This window comes from Prenolepis imparis, unplaced genomic scaffold (genome assembly GCF_030444845.1).
Source record: "Prenolepis imparis isolate NDT839.2.m4 unplaced genomic scaffold, iyPreImpa1.0 SCAF_11, whole genome shotgun sequence".
NCBI classification, from domain to species: Eukaryota; Metazoa; Arthropoda; class Insecta; order Hymenoptera; family Formicidae; genus Prenolepis; species Prenolepis imparis.
Window position 1 is genome coordinate 4,294,270 of NW_028141169.1, and position 17,833 is coordinate 4,312,102.

The 17,833-nt window shown below is 37.1% G+C and overlaps 1 protein-coding gene across 10 annotated transcripts in view; it reads left to right on the plus strand.

Moving 5' to 3' along the window:
* Positions 1-17,833, plus strand: part of Tei (irregular chiasm C-roughest protein teiresias) — a 328,890-nt gene that overhangs the window by 57,052 nt on the left and 254,005 nt on the right. The window lies entirely within an intron of this gene.

Consider the following 17,833-nt stretch of genomic DNA (forward strand, 5'->3'; position numbering starts at 1 on the left):
AATTTTCTCAACATTTATGGATTTTTTACGTAGTAGCATTCGCGTGTATCAGTTTCGCGTTAAACCGGTCGCGCGTTGTCTGGCAAAAAAAAAAAAAAAGAGAAAATAAAAAATGCGCTCTCGTATGCCTCGTTGGAAGTGTTGAATTGAGAAATTTATGGCGTCCGTAAAAGTCAACGCGGCCAAGTTTACAAAATTAATCCAGATGCACGACCAAGATTTACCGCCCTCCGCCGCCCATCGGTGCGCTCGCGCGAAAATCTAATTAACGTCGCGGACGTTATCAAAGCGTCCTTTGATTATCATCGATAACATGTGTCTCTCGGACAAACGATAGTACAACCTTATATATTCATGTCTCCATTTTACATTTAGCGATTAATGTGCGCATCGAATATTTATAAATTCCTTTTACACATAAATATGAGAGCGCGGATTGAACATCTATCTAATATATTTTTAATTAAAAGATAATTACGTGAAGAAATTATCTATCTGTATCTTTATTTCACTATTTTTTAAAACAATATACTTAACATTTCTATTCGTTCAAATATATTATATTATCAAAAAAATTAAGATTTTATTTAAGCTTCGTTTCTTGTATTCTTATTGAAAATAAATATTGAGCTTTGCATTTAAAGAAGAAAGAACAATTATTATATCTTCTTTCATAAAAAATGACATTACCTTAGCTCTTATTATGCAACTTTTGCTTTAAATATTCGCAATAATCGCGATGATATTTGCATACAACAAATGAAACATAGAAGATAGAGCAGAATGATGTAATAAAATATCTTCTGGAATGTGAGTTTCCTTTTGTTGCATTAACATTGTTTAATTCAAAATAACTTTGTTTCTTTGGTTGTCCTCTCGCGTGCATATAGTCCCTTTCTTGATTCAAATAATTCGGTGCACATGCATTTTCGAGACAAACCATTTTGTATAGTGGAGTATCTTTTGCCACAGATGCGGCTGCGATAATAGGAATGTATTTCTGTAGTGCACTTTCGGCGTATTCAAACGTTACCGCAAGTGGTGCGACCCTCTAATAGTATGCAGACTCTTCCACAATAGGATGAAAGGCGAAATTTTTGAATACGCGTAGACTCCGAAACATAATAACGCGATGTTATGATAAATTCCGTAACGATACACTATTGTTTATAAATAACTTTTTTCGCTTTATACCAATTCGTTAAGAAAACAATCGATATCTTTTGCTCCTTTAACCTTTTATTTTCTTATTTTAAGAACCGAGTTGAAGCGAATAAGCAGCGTTATTTGTATCTTTGTCTGTTGCAAATGTAAGTTTCAACAGCGTTTAGGCGAGAGGTTTTAACGTTAAAATATCCTACGCGAAAGTAGAGAAGAAGAAGAAGTACGAAGCGATGAAAAACAGCAGGAGATCGCCGTTTATAGATCAGAAGGTAAAATATGCGGAGCTTCGGCAGAGAGGCACAAAAACCGAACGTTCGTCTTGCTCTCTTAATTTATCATGGACTCCCGTAATTACTGCTTGGCCGAACAGGAATTTCTTGCTCGACATGACGTACTCTGAAGAGCTCGCGAAGAGTAGGAAGCCATTCTTATGCAATCTAAAAGTTTTAATGATGTCGAAACTCGGAGATAGCCAATATTCACTTCGTTCCGTCACTTTTTCTCGTATCGTCGTCGACTTCCCCTCTTCTTTTTCTCTATCTACCTCTGTTTCCCTTCTTTTCTTCAATGCGCATCGCAGCCACTTTGCTTGGAAAACTTACCCCGAGACCTTCCCTTTCCCATCACATCAAACAGCGTTCGCTATAAAACTTGAACCATCGTCAACCATCGGTACAATTTTATAAGCGCCGAGTATTAACGCAGTTTCCGATGTCAGTCCGTCTGCATAAATTAAGGAAACGTAATTTAAGCAGTTTGCGAACTTGTAATATTGCGAGCAGGGGTAATTTATCATCAGTTCCAGCTTCTTTCTTTGATCACCGATGGAGGTGCTCGCGGTTCGCCCCTATTGCATAAAATATGCATATAGTAATCACTTAAAGAGCTACATTCTGTAAAGAACAAAGTAGAGAAAGCAAATTCGCACCGAAAGTTTCTACGTATTATCGATGCGCTATAAAGCAAATTTGCAAGAGTTGAGAAAAAGAAAATGCGAGAGAAAGAAGATATATGTCTTTCGTATAATTTTTAATTGCATCTTTTTTTCGCATAATAACAAATTGCAATTTTTATGAATGATACATATCTCCTCTCGTTCTGCATTCATTTAATTTTTGTTAAATCGTAATCGTTAAATGTTGAGAAACGTAAACGTGAATTTTTAAACACAATTTCTATACATTTTACGAAAATTTATTTTCTGCTTTTTTTTTTAAACAAAAATTTGAATCGCGATTTCTTGATGAGGCCAAAGGTTGCACAATATTTCGATTACCACGTTAGAGTGTCTTCATTAACCGAGAAAGTGTCGAGTGTCGTAATTTTTCCCAGTAGGAACGGGGGGCTTGTTTTGCGTCTCACATGGTACCTACTTGTTACGGACTTTAAAAGTCTGCATCGATTTGGTGCGCCCGTCGCGATCTAGCAGGAGCGAGAAATTCCGCACGGAGAGAAACCGAGAGGAAATTAATGAAATTAATAATTCGCGGAGCGCAAAGAACTAGACGCGTGTAAGAGCTCATAAGGAAGAACTATAAACCCAACAGTTACAGAATGCGTAAAGACGCGGAATGGTCGAGATTGGAAGGATGTCGAGAGAGTGAAAGGGTCTTCTACCCTTTCAAGTACATACAGCAATCTGTGTCCTCTGTGTATCTTCTCTGATGCTTCGATTGGACCCCTAGTAGCAGCTAATTATTTTTTAATCAAAGAAATGGGAATGTCGCCGCTTGTCAACCCTTCTATATCATCGAGATTGCCTCTCGTTTCTGCTACACTCTTATTATCTCTGCATGTCGGTACAATTACAAGTACAATTTTGTGCTCACTCGAGAGACAGTATCGAGTCTTGATTTTCGACTGCACAATCGCACATTAATGAGATAGTTTTCATAATATTAAAATAGTTTTTCTAGCTTTTGCAATTCATGTACATTTATAAACATGTTGCTGTGACTTGAAATAAACTTTATATGACAACATCTTAATATATTTAAGCATTTAGAATTACGATTTACAAGTGATTCAAAATATGAAACAAACTAACAATAAGTTTTAAAGGCACAATTAAATATGTTATTTTTTATATAATTTCGTGAATAGGTTTTACTTTAAAAGAATTTTAATGTAAAAATCAATTATAAAAATATTTAATGATAAAGATAGGGAAGAAAAGAGAAAGAGAAGTGAAAGAGGACAAATTATTTTAACCAGAGAAAAATTAATTTCTTATATATAATTATCAAAAAATTTATAATTAATATTTTATTTAGTAGACAGAATATTTCGTATATGTGCCAAGCAAATCAATATCTTGTGTGATAAGAGGAGATACTCACAATATATATGTATAACACAATTCGAATCTGCTTTCTCGTGTGGCATTCATATTATACTGAAAATCGACACGAATATAATATATTCGCGAAAGTTTATTTTCTCTCTCTCTCTCTCTCTCTCTCTCTCTCTCTCTCTTCTTCTTCTTCTTCTTTATTTGCTTTTATACTCACGTAAGCTCACAATCCCACCGATTTCGCGTGGATTAGATCGATGCAAAGGCGGCTTTAGCCCGCCGATACGATGCAACTTAAATTACACGTGCGCGAGACTGCGCTCACTCGATCACCGATTAAATCTTGTGCAAGCGAACGCAGAGGGGATCATTTTAATTAAAAGAAGCTCGTTTGCAGCGAAGCAGAGAGAACGAGACTAAAGTTAGAGGCTGCGCATTTCCGAAAAGTTATCGTTATTCTTATTCCTGGAGTTATCGCTTACAATTAGACACAATATGCGCACGGTTGTTGAAATTTCTCGAGAGATTTTGAAAAGATGCATACGCGTCAGCTGTGCTATGCAGGCACGGCAAATGGCTTGCAATGTTATACACTTTTGAAAAATTGCAAATTACTTGGTGCCTTGGATTGTCGGAAAATCGCGTTTCCGAATTTAAACAAATTTCTGAGTTTAAACAATCGTGTTTAAACAAGTAATATCGAAATAGCCATTTTTCTTGTTGAATTTACAAAGAAATTGTTTGCGATCATACTTTTTTATTTGACCATTTACAGTTTTTATTTGACCATTAGTGTAATTAAATGTTTCTCTATATATTTTGATGTTTAAACTTTTATTGATAATTTTATCTAAAATAACACTAAAACCATAACAAGTATTAACATTATTTAACAAATAACATACTAGTTTTATTTAATTAAATACTGTTGTCATTATCACACAGCAATAGTTTTTATTATTTATTTTTAAATATTTGCGAATTTTATATTAACTTTATTAAATTGAAGAATAAATCTAAAGAAAATTTGCAAAACTATGGAATTCTAAATTATTCTGCTACTCTATCGGAATTATAAGATATTAAGTTATCTGCGAAACTATCACACACAGAAATAACAGAAATAAATCGAATCACTTGTCCTTTATAGTTCATATATCATTACACAGTTCCCGGTTTACCTTTGAGTGGGATCAGTCGTTGCTTTGAAGTGATCAATTGGTTCCAAACTCTATTTGAGCACCACCGATATCTAATCGATATTCGTCTCGGATTCGAACACGTTACAGAATATTTTCGATTCAGCCAGTAAGTTTATAAAATCTGATAGAGAAGCTGGTTAAAAAATTAGTTCGCTAAAAAATCTTGTGTCTTTGTAAACATATGTAGACTCTCATAATCTTCTAATTTAAATGTTTATTAAGACATATACGTGAGAGAGAGAGAGAGAGAATTTTTATTATTAGCATTCTTTTTCTATCATTTATCACTTTATAAATATTGTTTTTTGTACATAGTATACAAATTTATAATATTTAATTAATAATTATAGTATTTATATAAGAGATTTTACAAGAAATAAACCCGAAATAAATAATTATTGTTTAAAATGCACAATTCTAATAATTCTAAACATATTAATATATTAATGTAAAATTTATCTTTTATAATCAGATATTGATTGCTTAATTAAATTGCGCAGACAAGTCTATTTTTAACATTCTATTCCGTACTTTTGATTTAGGATTTCAAATATATTGCAGTGGCTCAAGCTTAGAATTCCGAGTATTACTCCATCTTCCAAGCAATATCGCAGATGCCGTTCTAGAATACCTAAACATGCTTATAATCCGCACTACTTTATCGATAAAATTTTTAAATATAGAGAATTTTCGCTTGACTTCTTCCGTCTTATATTTATAAATAACGGATAAATTCTTCCTCCCTATATATTTTTACTTTGCATTACTACATTTTCACCTTCTTATTTTAATCTTTTTATTACATCTCTGAAACTTTTCTAACAAATAACTAAAATAATTTCTCGCTAATTAAATTTCTCAAGTATTATACATTTAAAAGCTACATATTATACATTTAAAAGCTGCTTGACTTTATTATTAATCATAAAAAGTGGCATAGTTTCAAGTGATCGTGAATTATAATATCTGAAGAGAAAATACATATACAAAAATTAGCACGTATATTTTCGCTCGTAATCTGCAAGTTAACTTAAAACAATACCGAATACGGGACGACAGACCCTTTCGCATCGACCTAATGCTCCGCGGCCTGCAACGCGTCCTCGCACAACCCTCGTCGGTTTTAATGTTAGCGACGGAGCGTGTAACACCGGGCGCGATATCTAGGACAAGCGAACGTAGGTAGGTAACCAATTCAATAACGGGGCGTCTAAACACGGACCCGGTACGACCACTAATGGTTAGCTCGTGACGTAGCGGCAAGTATTCCCTCGCTCTAACGTTCGTTTGCCTCCGTCCTCTCCGCCAACCCTTCTCTTCGGATCGCGATTTACCCTCTTCCTCCCTCCTCTTCCGTTTGCACCACCGCAAGCGTAGGTTCTCCGTGCTTTACCGTGCAGGCACAGACGGGTACACATATAACCGAACGGTGTTATGGGCATGTTCTCATGTCAAACCGCAACCTAACGACCTTAGGCGGTTAATGGTGGTGCTTGCTGTTGACCCCCGCTCACCCCGACTCCGTGATAAATTGCTGTTAATGAAGCCGTCGCGCGCTTCTCTATCATCCGCTTTCGTAATTTGGGTTCGCTGTTGTTGCTCTCGATTTTGGCGCTTTAGTTGCGAGATGAGATGCCCTGTCTTGCTGATCAATCCGAACGAACAACCTTGCTGATGCGTGCACGTGCGATTTAAATATGTCTCGGAAATATTTTCTCAAATAAAATCAATTTTAGGAACCAAGTATGCGATAAGAAAGTCTTATTGTTAGATGAACATATAGGTATCGAGACGTGGAATGTTAATCAATAATTAATGTATTAATCAATCAACAAATTTTTTTAAAATTTATTTGTTTTGATGAGATGCATATATTTTAAAGTAAAAATATAATAATTTCTACGAAAAATTAAATTTGATCGGAATAAGGAATTATAAAGTAGAGTGTCTCTATATATTAAAAAAAAAAAAAGTCTTTAAAGTTTACATTATAAATGGATCTTGTTAAATTTCTTTGCCAGCGGAAAGTGCCAAAAATCCTTGCGATTCATTTCCCGTTCGGCGATTCCACTTGACGGATGATGTCACGCATCTTCGATTTAGCACGTTCGGTCCACCGTTATTTTCCCGGAGCGCATTGACTGCAGCCTCTCGTGCGCGGCATTTGCATCGGGTTCGCGACAACGGAACCACCCCTGGCCGCGTTCCAAACGAAAGTACCCTTTCCGGTGCTCCGGGCACTCTTGAACGCCACGAGTGTCGTCGACCGTCTAGCTGGAGAGGAAGTGGTTAGAAGGTGCGCGAATTAGAGCCTGCCTTCTTACTTGACGACGCTTTTCCGCCCTTCCGCTCTCGTCCCGTACGTTTTGGCAAACGGTATTCGCCTCGAATGCTGCATCACCGCTATCTGCTTCTCGAGAGGTTATCCGGGAAAATATCTTTCATGCGAGCGACAACGTGTTTGAAATTTCTCTCCGAACGGCGACGATTGCTCCAGATTTCCATACGATTCTGGAAACTACGGTTTCAAGCAGGCGGAAAATAATAAGAAAGCACGTACTTTAAATTGATCGAAGGCAGATTTTTATCAGCGTTGTCATGACGTTTTACGCGTCGCTGGAACGTTTCTCTGATACTCAAAGAGAAATTAAATTCACCGCGAAAGTTATGATGTTATAATATTCCCGTTGTCGTGATTTAGTTTTACTTGCGATGGAATTTAAGCATTGTTCGCTTAATTGCTTGTTTTCTACTTTAAAGCAAATTTAATTAATCAAATTTTTGTAAGGATAGTTTTAACGAATAGTTTTATGAAGTTTTATATTAAAAATTTAAATTTATACACAGTTAGTGAATATATTTATAAATATTAAATAGATCGACACAATAGATTTTTTACATGATTTTTATTTATTATTATAAATTCACATCTTATGAATAATCTTTGAAATATATTTTTGGAAATAAAATTTTCAGCAATCTACATTTTAAACTATGCGAGAATTGTTAAAAGGATTTCATTTTTTATAATATATACATCTATGCTTTATATAACATTCAAAATAATCTGTAAAATATTTATGAAAATTTGTAATAAGTTTGTGTATAAATATAACTTTCCTAAAATATTATCTCTCTAATGTTTAACTTCATTAAATAAATAACTGTATTTCTTATTAATTTATACAATGTTTGAAAATTATATGGAAGTTGCAATAATTTTTTCGAGTAGCCCTTGAAATGTTATCGTCATTCGAAGCTCATTCCATAAGTTCTTTCATAACATTGACCGATACATCGCGATAAAATGAGGTCACGTATGAAATGTCGGTGCAATCATTGCAATCTTGAAAATCTCGGAAATCTCGGTTACGGCTCGTCGAGATCGATACAGTTGATTTCCTGTTCGGAAGGCTCATCTATACGTGCATCTGCGCCGAAGAGAATTCCGAATTTACACCGTCGTGCGGGATCCTCGGCTCGTGCCCCATGAAAAAGTCATCAAAATGTAAGTCCAAATTCTGCCGCAATCCGCCACAAATACTATAGATCTATATCTTCGGACTCGTTTTATTTCATCTGTCTTGGGACAAAAAAATCCCTTCGACTCTTTCTCTTTCGAAATTTTACAATTTGTCTGTGTTCCATTTTTATTTTCTTATCTTCGCTTATTTGACATCTTTGAAAAATGTACTCTTACATTGTTTTACCGAAATAAAAAATCTCTCTCACTATCAGCGATAAGTGATGAGCAGGATTATTCATATTACATCATTTATGATTCCCTTCTCGTATTTCACCGTCGTTAGAATTTCGAAGAAGTTAGCCTCGATCCCGTTAGATAAGCGAAAATGTAGTGTATATGCGGGAGACGCCTGGAGACTTTTTAGCGCGACGCTTTTGATTTAGCATCGAACCGGTGTTCTCGACATGATGTCGAGGCTTTGGCGGAGGGGTGCGAGAGAGCCGACGAGATAGGGTAGGAGAAAATCCGTGCGGGATACGAAGTTCGAGGGTGCACGAGCGAAAAGAAGAGGATGAGAGAAAGTAGTGAAGGAAGGGGGGGGCGACATCGTTCCTCGTCTGCATCCTAATTACCTCATTTTGCCGGAAACTGCTCGGAATCCGGGATACTCAGCCATGGTTAGGTTTCAGCGCCCGAACTCATCCTCGCGCCCTGGCATCGTAGAGGGAGAAAGAGAAAGAGAGAGAGAGAGAGAGGAGGTCGCAATTCCTTCTCTTATACGCCAGGAAGGAGGGAAAGATGGAGTGTAGGCCGAGAGTGTGTAGGTCGAGGGAGGGCTAGGAGCGGCGAGGATAAGGGACAGGAGGCGGCGCGGAATGGCTTTCATAAATCTCCGTCGTAAAAAGAGGATTTATTTGGGAGGGGGATGAGTGCGAGAGGGTGACCTGCTTCTCTCTCTCTCTCTTTCTCTTTCTTCTCGCGCGATTCCCGTCTCTTTATCGTCTACGTGGTGCAACGCGAAACCGAGCGCGGCAAAATCAGCGCGGACCGCCTCGTTAGCTTCGCGATAAAATAGTCGCTCATGCGCCGATGTCACTCCTGGTGAAATCACTTTGGAGTCGTCTCCGCGACGCGACGTTGATCCTCCGCCCTCGCACTGTGACGTTTTCCTTAATAATTCTCTTCGCCCCTATCTCGTCTCCGGCCATCGACCGCGTCGTATCACCGACGAGTTTTTACGACGGGCTGTATTCAATTGCAGTCTTCGACGTCCTCGGACGAATTTGGAGTTGATGACATTGATGGACGTTTCCTGATAATGTCACCGGGATGTCATCGAGCCGTCTTTGCTCGCATTAGCGATAATTATTGCCAGATATATCCGCTTGATCTTCACATTCTTCATCTCGTGTCACAAAGGCGTTCTCGTAAAATATTAGTTAAAGTTAACTGAGGTGGTGAAAATTAATCAAGATTGTGAAAATCATTGAACCCAATAATAATTTTAATAAGCTCAAATCACGATACTGCGGAAGCACGAAAATGATTTCTATATTTATTTACACTCGCGACGGAAATGAAAACGCGATAATTGACTTAAAACACGTTTCATGTTTATCAAAAATTAAAAAGAAAGACTTATCAAATTTATACCAGAGGTTCCAAAATTACGATTTTAACAAATATTTATTCGACGGATGTATTGTATATAACTAACAAACGAAGAGCGATTATTTTATGCGGAGATCTCTCTCTCTCTCTCTCTATGCGGCGAGGTATTAATTTTTCACGACAGTCAAAGTAATATAGCGATTCGTTCACGAACAATATAGGAAGGACGTGTACGGGGCGACGCAACACTTAATATACAATCAAAAATATTCAATATTTCTGCATCGATAATGCTTTTCACGTGTTCGACGGTGGCGCAGCATCGCGCGCTGCCGCAAACAATGAATTAATTCTACGTTGTACTTTATTAAACGCTCTTTTTCCCCCCTAGTAAATTTCAGCACTCCCGTCGCCGTTGCGCTCGTCGAACGGTACGGCATGTCATTTCCCTTATTGGATAGTTTCATTATCTGTTGCACCGCGGGCTACCATATACATGGAGAGTTGAACCGAGACTGTGTTGATAGAATCCGAATATTCCGCGGACCAATGGCGGAAGCACGGTGGCCGAAGGGTATGTTTTTAATATACCGCACTGTGGCTGATTTTTTGTTCTATCAGTACAACGGTGAGCGAGCAGCGCGTATCTATGGTAACGAGATCTTATTCATTTTGTTTGTACGATGCTTGTCGAAATAACGTTACAATTTTGCGGCCGGTCTTTTGAGGAAGCGTTTTGTGTGTGTTCGATACGCGTTCGATCGCAGAAAGAGAGAAAAACATTTTTGTTTGTCCGCGCATTTGTCATGTACAAGCTGTCTCAGAAATACAGATTTTTTTCTGAAAAGAGACACGAGCTGAAATTCAAATAAGAAGAATTCTCTTCTTGCTTTACTGAATGTTAACTTTTGATTTCTGACAGATTAAAGAGTGCAGATATAAAAAATATTTTAAATACAATTTTAATCATTAGTAAATTATTGCGAGTGCAAATTGCACTTATTTAATAAAGCATATAATTCTAAATTTAAAAAATTAGGAAGAAGAAAACCCAAGCAATATAATCTTTCTTTTCGAAAAAAAATTACTATCATATATTCTGATTAGATATTTAAAATGTGTTTCTTTGTAATATCTTAAAACTGTCATTTTAAATATAAAATTACGTTATAACAGTGTATTTCTCCTACGAAATGAGATGTCAGCGTACGTTATTAAAAATATTAATTTAGTTTACAATGAATTTATTTTGCAGTGATATTTCCTACAAAGGTATTGTAGAGAGATGTAATGAAAAAAATCGTAAAAAGTTCTGTAACTATACCCGCGACTAAATTGCAGGATGTTGTTAATAGCTGTTACGTTGAAAAAAAATAATGTCAGATTATTGCACACGCGCTTGTTAAACCTGAACCTGAACCTTGTTTAAATTTAACAAGCGATTCGATCGGCGAAATTACATATATATGTTTTTTTTTAACATTGTGGTTGGAGGTTTATCACGTACAGAACGAGATACACTTAACGAGTAGATACACCTGACGTATCTCTAGTCTAGATAGATTAAGCTACGTGTTTCAGTTATTTTCGTCTCGTTCCGGATTTTTTGATATTTAACTCCTGCCAGGCGCCACGTGCGTTGGATTGTTTTCACAATGATATCGCGAAGTCGTCTTCGTCGAGGATTTTCCAGGATAAGGAAAATCCATCGTTGTACGAAAAAAAATTTCTTACACTTTTCTCGGAATTTTTTCAGAGTTTCCTCGCTTTCCTCACTCGCGCGAAATGGAAAGTGCTCACGTTTCGAGCACGAGTCAGTTCTTGTTGGTTTTCGTTGACGAAGAGTCGTTAGTGTCAGTTCGCGACACTCAGAAGTGACATTGCGAAACATCGAGATATTCGAAAGCTCTGTAGGCGCTTCCGACTGAGATCTACCTTAGGTCTCGCTCTCCTTCTCTCTCTCTCTCTCCTTCTCTCTCTCTCTCTCATTGTATAGTAGACAGGACTCTGAGAGAAGAACTCTTCTCTCTCTCTCAGCCATCAGCTAAATCGTGAACAGGGACTGGAGACAGAAATACTTGGAGGACGAGATGGCAGACAATGAGATTCGTCTGCGTACAGAATTGGAAGGCTGCGATCGGATGATAGTCGAAAGGTATAAGGCGCTTGGGAATAAAGCTGCGACAATTTCTCTAGGGATCTCCCGCAAGATTCATGTTCTCGTCCAACGAATGGGGAGCGAGAGCCGCTTTTTTCCTCATCATCCCGCAACGAAACGAAATCTTCGCGCATCTTCCAGAACAATGTTGATCGACGGCATGCAAATTAAATTCCTACGAGAGGCGCGAGACATCTTTTTGTCCCTTTAAGAAACATTTTCCTCTTTTGCCGGATTTTAATTTTGATTTATGCAAGTGTACCGCGAAATATATATTCAACACTCTTGTGACGGATAGCGATGAGAATTCGTACGCGTATGTTCAAGAGAAATTCACGGCCTATGATATATATTAATGATATTCGGATAGCAGCGACAAAAATGACATTTTCATTGAAGAGTTTTTTTATTGCGCCGATAAATTTGTAGAATTAAAAATAGAGACTTTATTTTTAATGAAATCTATTTTTTTTTAAAAGAGAAAAAGAGAGGAAGAGAAAGAGAGAGACGAAAAGAGATATAGATAATACAAGATTCGTGTGTGAAGTTATATACATTACTACAAAGTAGATCGCCCGTGGGCTATGTAACTTGCGACTCGTGAATTGTCATGAGTCGTGTATATCAAAGCTAGAGGGGTTGAAGGATAGTATGTAGTTTGGCAGACAGCTTTAGTAAATATATATATGCGGAAAGTTGTCTGATAGAGATATACTCATGATTTTGGAAATTGCTACAAACTACGCTGCTGAGACCGGCAAGAGTAATTTTCTCTAACCTTGAGGTACACACGAACCGGAAGTTATGATCAATTCGTTCGTTTTCCTCTCGTGGACCGTAGATCAGTAGTAGGAATCAGCCGCGCGTAAGAGAAACAGTGAAGGAATATTGCTAGGAGGAACTTTTCAGTAATTTCACTTCTATGTCACTTTGTAGCAAGATCTCGATTGTTAGATCTGCATTATGATTTGTAGGCTTATTAGAGGAGATTTTATAACATAAAATATGTCTGCAATATTTGAAAATATAATAATTTTAATTGTATATATTAATTTTATATATTAACAGAGAAATTATTCTATATAGCACAGATCCATATACGGACGTTAAAACTATGATAATTCTTAAGTACAATTTGTAATTAGAAATTTTGAGCAGAGAAAGTAATAGAATTCGAGATTTCGCTCCGAAATCGCGATTTGATCTCGTCGCCTCGCTCGTCATCACATCAACATCGGCCACGAAGTGCAATCGTCATCACGTCATACAATCTTGCACGATCGTTTAACGCGTTATGGTGATTGGGACGAACGCCGTTGAATCCCGGTCAATCAGAACACGCTTGACGCACTCGCTCGGGTAGTTTACAACAGTTAGCAAGAACGAATCCGAGCTTCCTAGTTAGCGGAAGCACGGTCGAAGTCGGACGGAGCGAATATTGGCCCTGTGCCACATTGCCGTAAGAGTGCCTGCACTTACCGGCTTTCACTACGGTATATAGTAGTTTCTCGTTCTATACTGCTTTATTGAACATCGTAGTCAGTTTCGTCTTTAGCATGTGATATATCGCGCTCTTCTGGCGCTTATACCCTCAATAAGAGTTTCATAATGCGTCGTTTACCGGAAATGTCTATTTTACACCTTTTTATTTACGCCGTTTTTCTTATATAAATAGATAGATAGATTGATTAAATTTTCTTCTTTGCTATATATTTTTTTCGTTTTAGATCTCAAATTAAATTTAAATTCTCGAATTGCTGTTGGTCCTTTATGCGAAAGAACGTACTCTGTTTAAAATTACTTATTAAAGATATTTTTATTTTTTAATATATATTATTTTATCGTAATAATACAAACGTATTTTTTAATAGAATTTTATTTTGACACATTAGTATTATTTTTATATACGATATACATATAAGAATAACGATTTATATATTTTTTATTTTTATGATGTGCGATGTTATCATTGCGACTAGGAAATCGTTCGTGCGAATAGGAAGATATAATATGTGTGGATTTATATGTATAACATACTCGATATCCGTTGTGGTTGTAATACGATGAACGGTGAACCCCGACAATAATTTCTAGGATAGAAACACTCGGTATATTTCGCAAACTGGGTATGGTCTTTTTGTAGGTGCAATGTTGGAGTTATTAGCACCGTGCGACACTCGTTGTTCTTGTTGTACTATCGCGCCATACCGACTGCCTCCACTCGCACTACGCATAATTTATCGTGCTCACTGTTGTGTGTGTATGAAAACTTACGGCGAGAGGTAAAACCCGTGTAAATGAATAAATAAACATTTCGGAGAAATATTAGATTACACTAATTGAGCGTGTGATTGTATTGAAGAATTACAAGCATTATTTTAAAAAATTATTATTATTCTTCGTAGTTATATATTTTACGAGAGATGATGAAATTATAAATGTGTGTTGGCAAAGAACATTATTATTATAAAAATAATCTGATTATATATATTAAGCATCTTTGTACACGAAAGAATATTTTCGTTGTTCTTTCCAATTGAAAAAAGTTACTCGTGTTTTATATAGTTTGAAAAAGAGATAACTTTCTTTATTAAATAATAAAAAGCACAGATTTATATCATTTGAGACACTCATTCCATTGTGTTCCATTTCGAAGTGATTGGTCAGCAAATTTGGATTTATCGAACTTGGAATGGCTTTATCAAACTTGGAACCATACAGCGAAATGCGCTCGTTAACGTCTTCGTATATCTTAAAGGTCAACAGTCAAGCGATTTGACAAGACAGAATCGACCGCGATGTCTATCTGCTAACGAAGCAGAAATCGAATTGCTTTAACGAAACTAATCACGGAAATCACATTACATCTTGTTTGTTTCGCACATCTATACTCGCGCACAACTTTTTTAGAATAACTTATCTTACTAATATTGAAAACTCACAACGCCATACAAAAAATAAACTTTTTATTCTTTGTCATAATTAAATATTTAACTTATAGTTTTCAAACATATCTGCATTGATAATATTGGAAAAAGAATTATGCGACAATAATGAACAATTCTCAGTCATAAAAAATATTGATGCGATAGTATACATATTTATGTCAATAAGTATATATTTATCTGAAATAATTCAACGTAGAAATATATCCAGCCAAATACGCATCGATTTGTTTGTCCACGAGTTCCACCAGCTTCATCTCGAGAAACTTGAGTAAAACTAAAAAGTTTCTCGCAAGAGGAAAGTATGTTTCGCTTCGACCAAAGTTTTCCGACCGTCGTACGTTTTCTCTTAATGTACACACGTAATATCATAAAATTCCGTCGCACCCGACTCGATGATCGTTCTACCTTATATTGCGATTCCGTCCGATTTCTCGCCGTCTATTATAGAGAAACGGGATTCATCGGCGAAGCCACCTCGGGATTGACGATAGTCTCTTTCGGGTTCTAACAAAACCAATTTGCGGGAACCCCGGGGCCACACGTAGACGTAGAGTCGACTATCTCCCGGGCACGCCGGACGTCGTCGTGCGAGGTACGAACGGCCGGTCGTTAAGTGCAGGGATCACGTAGCTCTTTGATAAAGTCCTGGGTCGTTTCTTTCGTTACGAACCTACCTCCTTATCCCGTCCGAAGGGAACTTCGCGTCGCGAGCGTGTACTTATCGAGCGCGCCGGAATCGGGACATTTCTTACCGCGCTGGCTCGCGCTGATAAGGCGACACCGAATTTTTCTCACCGTCAAAAACGGGCCCTTTAATAAATTTCAGATATATATATACTTGACATATATATTCTCCGCGCTTCCAATTGTGGCGCGCCGCTCTGAATTGATATCGGCGATACCGAGGAGCTGATATCGGGGAGATGTACGCGAGAAAATTGAAAACTCGAGAGGTAAAAGTAACTCTTAAGTGTCAAAAATAGAGATCGTATAAGATAAGCTGCTTTTATAAGTATAAATATTACCGCCAAAAGAAGTTGTATTATATTTTGCTTCTGCTTCCGTGTGTATAAAGGTCATATTAAAATATAATTTTTAAGTTATCTTCGCTAATCTGAAGAAATAATCAGTAAATTAGCTTTAAAGTTCTTCGTAGATATTGAGAAATTAATGTTTATGAATGGTTTCTTTAAAACGTGATTGCAGAAATTACTTTAACAAAGTTACCTCTCTCAGATATCTGTAGCGAAAATCTGTCGTGTGTAGTGAAAAAAAAAATCTATATTTGTTCTCTCTCTGACTCGCAGCTTTCTTTGTGCTCGTTAATCTCCTCCCTTTTCTCGATAATATACCGTCGTCGCGTCGGTGCGCCAGATTGGATTCTATCGAGCTCGTTGAACGCCTTTGATCGTTTTCCGCATTGTCACGGGAAGAGCAGGAGGAGGAAGGGCAAAAGCGACAACGGCCGCGTTAAAAATTAACGTTCTTCGAGATTAACGGCGCCCGGTGCTGCAGGCGCGTCCGAAAATGCGGGCGAATGAGTTACGGACGGGACGTTAAGTCTTGTAGATTTTCATTAAGTGCTAACGCCGTCGGGCTCTCTGCAACGGCCTGCCTCCCCCAATGGCGCGGTGGCGCGTACGAGGGGCGAGGAAAATAAAAAATGAGAAGGTCGTATTTTCCGAGTTCAGTACGTCCGCCCTTTGGTATGTTAATTCATTGCCGTGCTTCCCGCCTTCCGTTTTTCCTGTCTCGCGCCCGCGCATTTTCTCCCTTTCTCTCACCCTCTCTCCCTTCAGTTTCGTCTCGGTGCATCTCTGCTACTGTTCACTTGTTCGCGTCGTTTATACCGTCGCTCTATCCTAGGATCAATAACAGGACATCCTCCGTGATTTCATTAACGGTAAATTCGAAATGCAAGTTTAGCACGAGACAACGGAACGTAGTGCGTTCAGAGTTTCTCGCTTCCGTCCTTTCTTTATTATAGAATTACTCTTTGCATCAAAGCCTGCACTTACTTTGGTATTTGGCATTTATACATGTAAACAACAAATTATAGTTCATACTGGACAGAACACTATTTTCTATAAATCTAATTTTAATCTTCTGCTATTTTTATTAATATATATGATAATAAATTTATATATAAATTATTTGCATTTATTTTTTTCTATAGTATATGTAGAACTATTACAATTTTTTTTAAGAGACTTAGGGTAGATTGTGAGAAAAGAGAAGTACAATATAGATATAATATTATAATGCTTGATGTACGATGGACGATAGACCGGCACATTTCAGAACTGTTAATTTCGGGCTTTAAAAAGTTAGATCAGATTAGAAGTCCGCCTTTTGCAAAAAGGCCGCGACTCAACGATGCCAGACGTTCAATAATTCAAAGCCAAGATCGGCGCGAAGTTTTTAATGAATCGCGCGAGTTTCTTGCTAGAGCTCTCGGACGCAGGAGCGCGTATCTTTTATCGGCCATTTTACGCGAGAACGGCGGCTTAACTTTTCCACGTGTAATCTCATCTTGATTGAAATCACGGACGATGAGTTTTTTTATGGAGAAGTATATAAACGTTTATCGTATAAAATTTATACCGAATATCAATATTGATATAATAGTTATTAATCTATCTAAAGTTTAATTTACTAAGGTTTCTTTTTTTCCATTAAGGGAATTAAGATACTCGCGATTATTATACTATAAATTATTTTTAAGACGTATACGATACATCTACATTACATTCTCATTTTTAAAGGAATAAATTTCAGAACGTACTTTATTCTTAATATAGAGAAATCTGCTTTCCTCTGCAAAATCATTTATTTAAATAGATTTCATTACAAAAGTTGTATTGATGTGTGAAAAATCTGCCAATGAAACACGTTTTATTCATGTTAATCATCGTTTATACTGTCTCGGGAGATATATAAGTGCACCATTCCATCCGTGTCAAAATGGAAATAACAATTCAGTGCCCGCGG